Raw genomic sequence first — 13,368 nt, forward strand, 5'->3', positions numbered from 1 at the left:
CGAGTGAAATATAGGGTTCGGAGTAACAAGTGAGAAACTGATATCCTTCAAAGGCTGTTTCGATAAGTATAAGGCTGCTATCTTGAGGCCTATTTGCCATGTTGAACTTTAATTGGACATGCCTAATATATGTAGTCGAACACGTAAAAAATAAGGCAAGAGTTACGTTCGCATGTGAGTAAATTTCAAATGCTACTTTCCTAACTGCAAGTATGTTTTTCCCATACGGATCGGGATTAATAGTGTCTGAGGTAATTTGAGTCTCATCAATACACCATTTCTCCCGCTTTGATCTATACATTTCAACCGCACGAGGGTAGTTACCTTCAGTTAATTCGACTTCCTTAATACAATTTATATTTTCCCAGATTACGTTTATCAATATAGTTGTTAACCGGCGAAAACACATCTCAAAATCCTCGCCCCGTGAGACCACTAATACAACCAAATAGTGAAACATAGGCTGCCTAAATTTGCTTAATGCCAAATGTTTAAACTCCGGCTTATTTATGACAACAGTGATCAATGCGTTAGTACTTGGTATTGAGGGTCTGTAGTTGGTCACATGGTAGTAAAGATGAGACATTGCGGCAATTTGTATCCAGCCGCCGGCTTGAAATTCAAATGAATCGTTGGAACTATAGCTTTTTGGGCTCAGGAAGATGAAACATAATCGACAGGGGGAAACACGAGACCTAAAAATGTCCAACACAGGAAGCTCACTTGACCAATAGTCGACCAATAATGGGAAGTGTGCATACTTTGGCATGAAGATATTAGTTGATACCAAGTTGAAGTCAGGGAAAGACATTTGGTTATCGTAATCCCAGGAATGAAATATTTGTAAGTCACATGCACTTAAATTAACCAGGAGATCTCGATAACTTGAGATTGTCTTTGGAGTTGTAGCATGACCCAATTGGGTAAAAGCAACGGTTAAGCATAAATAGAATAAGAATGTCGAATTGTTCGACTGCATTATATATTTCAATCTAGAAATCAATGTTCTTGAAAAAATTGTAACAATGTTCACTTCTGATATATGAGTTTCATTAGATACTTATAGAGTATGAGTATGAGAACGAGTATGAGTATGAGTAATGTAATACTTATGAGTATTTCTCACAAGGGGTTCTACTTCCCTAGTAGAATCCACTGTCAAATATGAGGTGGGGAAAGTCGAATCACCGTTCTTGGTACAGCCGAAGACAAACTCTTTAAGTACTTCGTTTAGGATATATGATTAAGCTTATTTCGTGATTTCTAACGAATTTGTAGAAACTTACGAAGATAAACTAATTGCTGTCATACAGATTTGTTTGTTATTTGCTTTTATCCCCTCCCGATTCTTACGTTCCCGTGTTAGCTGACCATCAGTGTGTCCGTCTGTCGCTCTGAACTCCAATAACTCACTTTAACCTAATCCAATCAATTTGAAATTTTTCGAACACTTAAAATACGCAAAATAATTACCATACTTCCAAGATTAGCTTAATCGATCAAGCGGTTTGACAGTGGGAGTCAAACAGGTGGACGGGACTACGATTTTCTGCACAAACATTTTTGTACAAAGTTGACCGTTGACACAGGGTTAGATAATGGCTTCTAATGGGAGAATACGAAGTGAAACTGCATAAATCTAAATAAATTAAATCTAGATCTTAAATGATGACCCACACTGACATTTTAAATCGTTCAAACTAGCAAAACTTGGCATGAAGGTAATGATATCTATCAAATAATCAAATTGACAAAAATACAACTTGAGAAAGCCATGGTGCATATATACCGACTTAATGGTACATACTTACATAGATTGTCGAACAATTCATGCAGAAGTCAAAATACTGGGTCGAACTCCACAAAGCTCTGATAAGTTTTTTATATAAATATGTTTAGATTAATAATTCTAAAGCATGTGGTAAATGCATAACATGAAAAACGCACGTATTTACAAAACTACTATACAACCACAACTAATTTCCCCAAAGACTTGACAAAATATGGCGATTTTAACTATTTTTATCTTATATGTACCTTCAGAAGTGGCCACACACCGAGACTTGGACTATTTTTCAAATATATCCAGGCAACCAACTTCGACCGTTGTATTACTTAGTGATCCACAATAACTTGTATGTCTTGCATAATGTAGGCAACTCTATTATTATTGTAGCGGGGTGTGTTTGTCAGCAATTTTACAACCATGTACCCCCAGAGGGACCTAAGTTCGGTGTAGCATACATACAACGTAGTATTGTACCTAAATGGTATAGTATAAGTATATGTATGCAATTTCAATTAGTTTCGTGGCAACCCGCAGATAAACCAATGAATTCATTTCCACAGCCTCAAATTATCAGACATTCGGTTTTGAAACAATTTACCAACGGGAAAGATGGTAGAAAATAATACTTTTTCTTTACTTTGCCAAAAACTTCAGCAGCTCCATATCAGAGGTCGACGCCGACAAATTTTCGGCGGCGGCGGCGCCAGTTTTTGGTGATTTTTCGGCGTCGTCGGCGGAGCGGCGCTGCGTCGCAAATGTTAAAGGAATAGGAAATCAAATTTTTCGGCGGCGGCGACGTACGTTGGCGCGGCGGCGTGTGATCACCGGCGTCGACCTCTGCTTCAAATAATGTATGTAAAATCTTCAATATACGAATCGTATAATACGATTAATTGATAGTACTTATTCTTTTCTGTAGTATTACGTGCTATGCTAAAGTTTTTTGATCTAATTATCACCGGTAGAAAACGGCGTCCCAAAATACCCCCTGGCCTGTAAATAAGTGACGGTACACAAACATACCTCTTTGCATACGTGTACAAGGCCCATAAAAATAATGAAAAAAAAACTAATTCCAATAGTGCTGACTTTTATGTAAGTAATGTAATGACTTATGTATGTTGAGATCCAATTAAATATTTATGTACAGTGTCGGACAGATGTCTACGTCCACATAGTCGCGTCAATTTCATTTTCAAATTGTCACTGAACTACTGAACCAATTTTCATCATTGATATATCAAATTCTCACAAATTTAACGTAATTTCATAGCACATTATTAGTTTTCCGCTAAAAAATTTATTTTAGGCCAGAGATGTATTTTAATTCAAAATGAAAACAATTGGATGGACAAAAGTCAACGTCCAGTAAGAGAAAACATACAAAAAAACTGTAATTTATAAGGAATGTTATAACAATTAATTTTTAATATTTGGTTGGGCCTCCGTTCGCTTTAAGGACGGCTTCAAGGCGTCGAGTCATAGAGTTTACCAAATTCTTGGTCACATCTTCAGAAATGGTTTCCCAAACTTCACGAATTCTGGATTTTAGGCCCGGAATTCCTGAAAAAGATTGTTTTCTTATTTCTCTTTCAATGTGGTCCCACAGATGCTCAATGGGATTCAAGTCTGGAGATTGGGGAGGCCATTCTAGCTTCGGAATTTTTTTTTCTTGAAGTATTCCATGGTGGACTTGGCAGAGTGTTTCGGATCGTTGTCTTGTTGGAAGGCAAATCGTCGTCCAAGTCCAAGTTTTCGAACAGATTCCTGGATATTACGGTCAAGTATTCCCTGGTACTTGTATTGGTCCATAATTCCGTCAATAAATTCCATTTTTCCTGCCCCACTTGAAGCCATGCATCCCCACACCATTACCGACCCGCCGCCGTGCTTAACTGTGGGGTTGAGATTTTTTGGATTCAAAGCTTCTTTTGGATATCTCCACACTCTACGACGCCCATCTGACCCAAAGACATTGAACTTTGACTCGTCAGTCCATAAAATATGTCCCAGAATGTTTGTGGCTTGGAAATGTGGTCTCTGGCAAACTTCACTCGTTTGGTTGCATTCCTCGGTACAATAAGAGGCTTCCGGACTGCTCTGTGGGATTTCAAATTTCCCTTATTCAGTGTTCTTTGGATGGTCATAGGACTAACCTGTTTGCCGAACATCTCCTTGATCTCGGTAGATAGCTTTGGAGCACTAAGTGAGGGTGTAACGTTGACTTTGTTGAGCACGTGGCGTACTTCTCGGTGAGCCAAAATGGGTTTTCGACCACTTCTGACCTTGTTTTGGACTGAACCATTAGCTTTAAAGTTCTTAATGATTGTCTGGATGGTTGTCCTTGCTAATTTATACTTGGTCCATATTTGTCTCTGCGACAGCCCCCTTTTTGTCCACCCTTCCAGTCCTGAATGACAAGATCTCGAATAGCGATAGGAATTTCCTTGCGTGTCGACGCCATCATATTTTTCTGGAAGAAAATTATTTAAAAATTAATGCGGCATATGTTATTGATAGATTTATTAAGTTACCTGATTTTATAAATTGGAGAGATTTTTGTTGTTGACAATTAAAGTGAAGTGGACGTAGACTTTTGTCCGCTCAAATTTCATCCTCTCTCGCTCTGCACTATGATTCTCAGTTTTCCCAGAATTTTCAGAAATAACTCATATGTTTTATGAAATTACGTTAAATTTGTGAGAATTTGATATATCAATGATGAAAATAGGTTCAGTAGTTCAGTGACAATTTGAAAATGAAATTGACGCGACTATGTGGACTTAGACATCTGTCCGACACTGTATCTATTCAATTCATTTTATGCTCAATAATTACTAATATTTTCAGTGTACACACGCACAAACATAATCCAGCCTAGTATGTACATGTAGCCAACCGAATTCGGGAAAAATTGCAGGCTTAATTTATCTCACGCGGTGGCTATGTTAAAAGCATAGGGAAAATGGCAGGTCTTGATCCAAATATTTCTTGCCAAATATTTCTTGGCAAATATTTCTTGCCAAATATTTCGCGAAAATTTGACTTTGTACCCAACCCTGGAAAATCTTAATATTCAATCTCAATTTTCAAAATCTCAATTTTCCAAGTGTACTACTAACACTTTGCTAGTGTACTAGCATGAAAAAGTGCGTTTTTGGTCAAATTGAAGTTTGACGCAAAAGTAAGAAACCATGAACCTCGAAATGGGGGTAACCTAACCTAACCTAACGCCCCTTGAGGTGCGTTTACCGTTACCTCTATAATATTTTCATAAAGGCAGTATACTTTGGACTGATCCTTCCCCTTATGGTCACAACTGAATGGTTCTACTAATTTTCAAACCCCATGGAATTCGGCAGGATAATGGGTACAAAAATAAATCCCGACGATGAAGAGTCTGCGTTAAGCTCCGACGAAGTATGGCTTTATCTTCATGATTCTTCGAAAGTTATGCTACTCTACGAATCAGCAGGATCCTAAGCAGTGGGTTCGGGAAACTTTGAAAATATTTTTGTGTATATTATGGTTCCGGTTGTGGTTGTGGTTGTTGCAATGAGCATAACTCTACCCTAGAAGTGAGATATAGTATAATCTGGAAATAAGCACACTCGATTAACTCATCGCCAACTTTTTAAGTTGTGCGTGAATGTTTGATAGACTTTGCGCCCTTACATATCAACACATTGTCGGAGAGTATTTGGCCCCAGGGATTTTGTTCACATCAAACTCTAGTAATAAAGTGCTAGTTTTTTCCTTGAACAAATTTTCCAATTACTTATATACGAACTAAAAATCTTTTCAATAAGCTACATTTGCAACCGTGTACTAGCGTTCGACCATTTGACCCCTAAGATTTCTATCTATAGATTTTAGGCTTAGCTAAATCTATAGATCTTAGGATAGATCTACAGATCTATCCCTAAGATTTCTATCTAAGCCCATGTAACATCCGCTGTGGGTACTCTAAATACTCTATTTGTAACCGAGTCTTGAGCTCAAGTTTTCAAACTTTCATAACCTTGTCTATAATCATTTCATTCCCTTCATGCGTTTTAACTTCTTCAAGTTATGTACATATGTATAACCGAGAAACAATGATCCCGGTCTCTAATTCTTTCCGGTTTGTAACTGTAGCCGACGTGATCCGGCTTGGCTTTTGAGCCCCCTATAAATAGAGTATCTACGGTATGCCTGCTAGGACGTCCCATTTGTATTTTTATCCGTGCTGGAAATCCGTGTCAGAGGGGTTAGTGGAGAGCAGAAAAAACAAAGGAAAAAGGTTTCCAACTGCGCGAAACGGGGTGAAAATGAGACCGAACTGAAAACCAAATGAATGCAAATACCGTAAAACCTCTATTTATAGCCCTATTCTAATTATAGCCAGGTCTAGAGACCAAGATTTCAAGATTTTAGCCGGGTCCCCAATTATGGCCGGGTCTCTGTATAATTATGACCTATGTCTTATCAGCTCTGTCCCCGTTCACAGCCCATCCAAAAATGTTGTACATTCCTTGATTGTACGAATGAGGTCAAAATGTACAAAACTTTTAATTTCATTTGACCAAGAATGTATCTAGGTAATCATAACAGAAAGTGATTTTATAATATTATAAATTAGCGCGGAACAAAATTTGGCCGGGTCTCTAATTGTAGCCAGGTCTGTGACACCTAGTTTTGGATTTTAGCCCCGCCATAAATAGAGTATTTACGGTATATATGTATAAATTTCAATCTGCTGTTGGCATGGCGGCACTTTTTGGTGAAAGGAAAATAAATCCGACGATAAATAAATTGTGAAAATCAAATGAAAACAACGCTAGAATGAAGGGTATAAAATAGGCCTTAAAGAGGAACATCCAATAATGTAAGAAATTTTCCGAGGGCGTTCGTTGCCGATAAACTATTCAAATTTTTATAAAGTAAACGTTGCATTTTTATGCCTCAATTCAGTAGCTTTCCAAAAATCCTGCGCACATTATTTTGTATCTTGTGTGAAGTTAAACCGTCAAATAGTATGAATTGAAATAATAAAGCAGAAAAAGAGTAATTCAAGAAGCGAGACGTAGAATTTTTATTGATTCCTCATTTTGGTAATCTCATTCGCGCTACTGTTTTTCTAATAAAATTTCCGTCCGACACGATGCAAATTTCATAGTTACACCTGCTTACAACCAATTAAAATTTTCAACCAGTTCTCAAACGCCAAGATGTAAGAATACAAACTTCGAGAAAAACCTCTTTTTTATTATCGGGTTTTCCAGAAAATATCTAAGAAATACTTTTTTGAGAAATTTTTATGTGAGGCTAATTTATGCAGTACACATATTTTTGTCGTGACGTCAACGGAAAATAAAATACTACATAAATGTGTGTATCTACTTCGTCGTTAAGAGGCTAACCTTTAACTTTAAATTTGTGAATGAGAGGGCTTAAAATAGTAACATTATTTCCTACGTTAGAAGGAAATGGGTTTCCGAAAACGTAGGACCCGAAAATCTAGCTGGTCAATGAATAAGTTATTAACCATTATTAAGTCGAAAGAGCAATAAAAACTGTGACCAGCTACAAAACTAAATGCAAGTAGCGTTCATATTAATTGAAGCGACTTATCACTCGTTGTATCTCATAAACTAGGTAATAAATTAAGAACAAAGAAAAGTGCAATTAAGTACAAACTCGTTCAAACGCATTGATGCAGAAATGATATATGATGCATATGAAAAAACATGTGAATCTGGCAAAATCAAGTTTGGGCAAAAAATTGAAGTCGTTCATAAATGTAAAAACTGCAACTAATTTAAATTGTCAACTTGAATCGAATTAACGCAGGTCTGAAACTTTATTTGATCGTTGGCCAGCTCTGTTATCTAATATTGTGAAAATTACCAAATCTCAAACAGATTTGCGTAATTTTCGTCGACAGAACAGTTTGGGATTTCAATTTGAAATATAATTATTAATATATTTCGGTGATCTAAGCGTATTTCCCAGTTCTCGATGCGTACTTTTCTCTGATTTTTGTGTTGGCCAAAGTGTACTACCCTTCGATCGTGCATTTTTTCCAGATTTTTGGTGTTGGTGGAATTGTACTACAATTCTATCGTGTACTTTTTTCAGATTTTGTGTTGGTCGAAGTGTACTACCAATCGATCGTGTGCTTTTTCCAGATCTTGTGTTGGTCGAAGTGATCTTCCATTCGACCGTGTACTTTTTCCAGATCTTGTGTTGGTCGAAGTTTACTTCCATTCGGTCGTAAATTAATTTTCTCCATATTCTGGTTAGTCGAAGTGTACTAGTTCATCTAGTAATGTGCATTTTCTGCTCATTTTGTATCGGCCGAGGTGTACTAAATTATCGAGGACAGGTGTATGTTCTATTTATTATCTAGTGATCGATGTGAAGTACACCATGTGTACTACTTTCAACGATTGGTGTGCTTTTCTATCAATTTTGTACTAGTTATAGTGTACTTCCAACTGGTCTTGTGTATTTTCTGCTCATCATTATATATTTGCTCGAAGATAATTTCGACCGGCCTTCGGCCGGTTGAACTGTACTACCCGGGGTCCAAGTGTACTACCAACCAGGTTCGTAGGTAGGTAAGATCTTCCAGGGTTGTTTGCACGGCATGTGGTATGACAAACTTTTAATTTCACTAAATTATCTGTCGATTCAGGCTATTCCGAAGGAAATCGAGATGGTATAGTAGTTGAGGGTTCCTTGTAAGAGGTCAACGCCGACCAATTTGGCGGCGGGGGCGCCAATTTTGAGGATTTTTCGGCACGGCGCGGGGTGGCGTCTCAATGAATAAAGAATTAGATTTATCCGCGGCGGCGTTTAAAATGCGATCGGCGTATGGCGGTCCGGCGGCGTTGACCTTTGATTTATCCGTATTATCCGTCTCTAATGCATAGTATGGAAGTAACATCAGCAATATATACTTACTTAGGCAATGTTGAAGTAAACATGTGTCCATGTGTAGCTTACACAGCGGAATCAATGCAATGTTGGGATTTTATATCGGTCCTATTAAAAAAATGATACATTTTATTACGCTGTCAGTCAACTATTCCAGTTGTGTTAGGGAAGCGCGTAATGTAATACAAATATATTTCAAGATACGTACACATTTTTTTAACAAATTAAAGCACCAAATTAGTTTTATTTGCGTCTTCAAATTATTTTTATGCATAATTATAACACAAGATTTTATATATGATTAAACAAATAACACTATTCTTGGTATCAAATTCTTACCTTGGTCCATTAATTTGTTTTCAGTATTTCTGAGATAATTGTATTTAGTATTAGACAAAATTAGAAAGAGGTTGGGTTAGGCTAACCTAACCAAACCGACACTTAACAAACATTATGCAGGACAAAAGTATGTTGTTAAATAGTACAGGAAATGCAATGTATGCATTTATTTATTTATGTTTCCCTTATTCACCAACTTTAGCAATGTTAAAACAAATGACAGTTTTACAAATCACTAGCTAAGATAAGGGGTTAAGGTTTTCTCTTAACTAATTTTTAATCCAGGTTGGGTTTAGATAATACTAAGAAACAATACGTTGAGCATAATTTAAGTATGCATGAGATGCAGCATAACTGATGGTCTCATGACCCGGACAGTCGTAATTTGGAGTACGGGTTTTTTGCTACGATTTCCAGTTTTGATTGTTTTTTTTTTAAATTTTTGAGTTGAATTTTAAAAATGTTTTATTCGTGTTTTATGAAATGACGTTCCCGTTTTTAATGAATATTGACTTGATACTGTGCCATATGCACTACACTCAAAATAACCTGGTGTCAATCCAGTGCGGTGTTGTCACATATAGACACCACGCGGTGTTAATGCGGGCAATTAACACCGAGCGGTGTCTATATGTGACTTCACCGCGCTGGATTGACACCAGATTATTTTGAGTGTATGATCCAAGACGGGGTACGAGGGTGCAGTTCCCTCACTGATGACTGGTTGCAACCAGCTTAACGTCTTATCTATCATTTATCAGTGATACAATTTTTCCGGCTAAGCATAGCCGAAACCTTCTTTCACGTAAAATTGAAAATTGGGAAAAACTTTCATTGGTGAGAAATTCTATGGGTGATTCATGCAATCATTTTTTGCACTCCTAAAAGTTCTGACACTTTCATTATGGGGACAGTTCATAAATGGTAGAAAGATATCAGTTTTCAATACTGATTTGAAATTCATGACACAAAATGCATATAAAATTTGTCTGATTTGTCATTCTAAAATTTAGTAGTTAGTGCAAAATAAAACATTAATACAAACCGTAAAAACTCTATTTATAGCCGGGCTAAAAGCCCAAACCGAGGGTCACAGACCCGGCTACAATTAGAAACCCGGGTAAAATTTTGAAATCTTGGTCTCTAGACCCGGCTATATTTGGAGACCGGATATAATTAGAATTGGGTAACAAATAGAGTATTTACGGTAATAATTCGTCTTAAATTGAGTAATCCTCAATGTGCATACTATTTACATATTGCGCACTTCTCGATACTAGTCCACTAAAATATTTCACAATCCCAATCTCTCCAGCTCATAACCTCGTCGGGTTCAAAGATAATTTTACCATGTTGCCCTTCCCCAAACTTCAAGGAAATATTTCGATCTTCAACCTCTCGTTCCAATACCAGAATGAAAATCGGATGAACAACTAAATTATCATTTTGTTTCACGATTACGGACTGATTTTCAAATTTTTCAATTAACTCCAATATTCCCTTTTCATTCTTAAATCCTATCCTGGTCTTACATATTTTTAAGCAATATTTTCATTGGAATGCCCCTTCTACCAGAGCGGGACAGGAGGAAAATCAAATTTGAAACTTTTTGGGTATAGTTAGTCCCCGATATTATTTGTGACAGGACCTCAGAATATTTATCAATTACTGAAGATTCACAGGAAGTTGAAAAATTTGGAAATAATCGTGACTCCAGAATTTCCAGGGGATTCTCACCGTTGAAGGCTTTGGGCGATTCTCTCATTGAAATTAACAGTGCTCGGAAATCGGTAATTTGCATAAGAAAAAAACTGATGTAAACCTAGAGGATGCCCGTCCAGAAGATTGCAAATTTCCTTTCCTTGGTGGATTTCGTTTTTACTCAGAATTTCTGCGAAATCCAAGCCGGGTAAATTTATATGTCTAATATTCCCTGCGTTTGAATTTAACAAATTAACGTTTCGACTAATAATAACGACGAAAATTTTGCTGAGGTTGTGAAAATCGTACACAAAATATTCCAGATCCTTCGTACGAAGGGATATATTGTCTAAAATGCAAACCCAATATTTTTTTGGAATAATTTCACCAACAATTCGTTGCGATTCAGTTTCCGCAGTACTGTTTCTGGAAGGATAGTCGCCAATACAGACACTTCTGCAGTTCTGGCGAATTAAACTGTAATATAATTGATACCAACAAAATGCCCCATTTTTGCAATCAATCCAAGAATACGATAACAAGTCACTTTTACACTTATGCTTCATAAATTCACAAATTAATTCCGACTTGCCAATTACAGGTGGACCAGTAATGAAAACAAATTCGGATCTATGCCTACAATTGGAGAATGATTCCTCCAATTGCACTAACTCAGCACGTCTCCCATAAAATGGAAGTTCCGGTGTTGGATTTACCCGGATGAATTTTTCATTCAGCAGTTTGGACTTATTTCGAACTTCATTACTCCTAAAATTGTGGACGATCACGGTGTCGAAGATGAATTTAGTTTGTAGTTGATCTAAAACGGTAAAAAGTCCTTAAAACAGTATTTTTTATATAGTATTTATTTACACACCTGCCAAATAATTCCAATCCAATTGTTGGAACGCGTCTTTTAAATTATCCACTTTGCATATCCGATTTATATGAACCCAATACGAAATTATGTTATGGACAAGGACACATGGAATTAGTTTTTAGCCAGTCTGACCACGGTAAATACATACGGCTTGGTATTTTTAGACATTGCACGAGATCCAACCAGTGTAAGAAAAGAAATTGATCATCTAGGTCGACTAAAAATTTGCTACTTCAGGAACCTCAACTTCTTGCGACATGACTTGAAATTACTGCACCTTGGAGTTTGGGTTCCTGTAGAAATAGTTAGAATGAAAACAATACATTTTGAAAAACACGACAAAACTATACTCGTTATTTTATGGTTTTGAGCAAGGACAAACTCCGAATGAGTAGCATCCACATTTTTCACACATGTAAAGCACAGGTGTAGATTGTATATGCTCACCTATTATTTAGAATTTTTGAGCAACAGTTAATCAACTCGTGTGTTTATAAGGCTACGTTTGTAACACTATAAAACTGGGGTATTTATTTTGGCAATATTAAAAGAAGAGTACAATTTTTAAGGTTTTGCCAACCTTTATTCCTCTTCAGTGACCTCGTTCGGGTTCGGGTGATATGAAAATTATACGATCAATATATCACCTTACAGGTAAGGCTTAATTAATCGCAACACTTATGTCAAACCATTGCCCTCAAAGGTCACTGAGGAAGGTTGACTCAAAAATTGTACTCTTCTTTTAATCGTTGCACCATATGTAGGAGTGTCAAAAAATTTAAACCTGACGACCTGACACTAATGATGAAGCATTAATACGAGCTGTAGACTATATAGCTTTGTCAACTACCTAACAGGATGCCTGAGTGATAAAATCTACATACATACGTCCATATTTGCCCTGGAGCAGATAACTGTTTCATTGCAGGAAATAAACACTTGAATTTGGTGCTTTATTCAATTTTTCACTTAACGAAATGGTGAGGTAAACCTTTGTAATTATTTATACCCAGTCGATGAGTATCTCCAAGGATAGGCTTGGATATATAAATGGGTGGACACGTAGGCGATTACTGACAAAACGGCAATGGTGAAGACGACGGGATCGATGACACCCCGTAATTTGAATTGCCAAGATATTACGACTGTACATACATAGTTGTGTGAGGTAGAATGAACGATATACGTCAATGATCTGGCCAGATAAGCATGTCGACATATGCACTTTGTGATATGACTCATACCACGCAATGAATCATATGGGTGTACATATGTGTTCATCTAATCATTTGAGTGCCGAAAAATTTCATAAGTAACCTAGCAAAACGTCACAGGCATTTATGTATATATGTAAATCGACGAAGTAACCGCTAATCTAGGCTAATATTACGACTAATTGTGCAATATACATACATACACAATTATGAGTGGAGGAAGTGTACTTAGAAAGTCAAGGTCAGACGTCTTGAATCCCAGATTTTAATTCCACTTGGATGTTGTGGGGCCCAACATAAAAGATTACAGGTCACATTTAACTAACTCCTATAAAATGCTTCCAGTTTTGGGTTAGTAATAAGATTGTGAGAGAGAGATAAAGTTTGTACACATTTATCATTTAAATTATTACTGATGACTTGTCATGTTCATCACAAGGCGAGTCATATATAGTGACTCACTATATATGTATGACTCGACTACATATAAAAATGAATTTTTATATGTTCAGGGATGTAATTCT

General features: G+C 36.7%; 1 long non-coding RNA gene across 1 annotated transcript; it reads right to left on the reverse strand.

Moving 5' to 3' along the window:
* Positions 1 to 7,573: 7,573 nt before the first annotated feature.
* LOC118437847 lies at positions 7,574 to 12,422 on the reverse strand. Its single transcript, XR_004836416.1, has 5 exons — positions 12,386 to 12,422; positions 12,078 to 12,151; positions 11,628 to 11,923; positions 8,738 to 11,570; positions 7,574 to 8,669 (listed from the first exon to the last, which is right to left on the reverse strand). It is a non-coding gene; the product is annotated as an uncharacterized LOC118437847 (long non-coding RNA).
* Between the last annotated feature and the right edge of the window lie 946 nt (positions 12,423 to 13,368).

Source organism: Folsomia candida, unplaced genomic scaffold (assembly GCF_002217175.1).
Source record: "Folsomia candida strain VU population unplaced genomic scaffold, ASM221717v1 Fcan01_Sc016, whole genome shotgun sequence".
Classification (NCBI taxonomy): domain Eukaryota; kingdom Metazoa; phylum Arthropoda; class Collembola; order Entomobryomorpha; family Isotomidae; genus Folsomia; species Folsomia candida.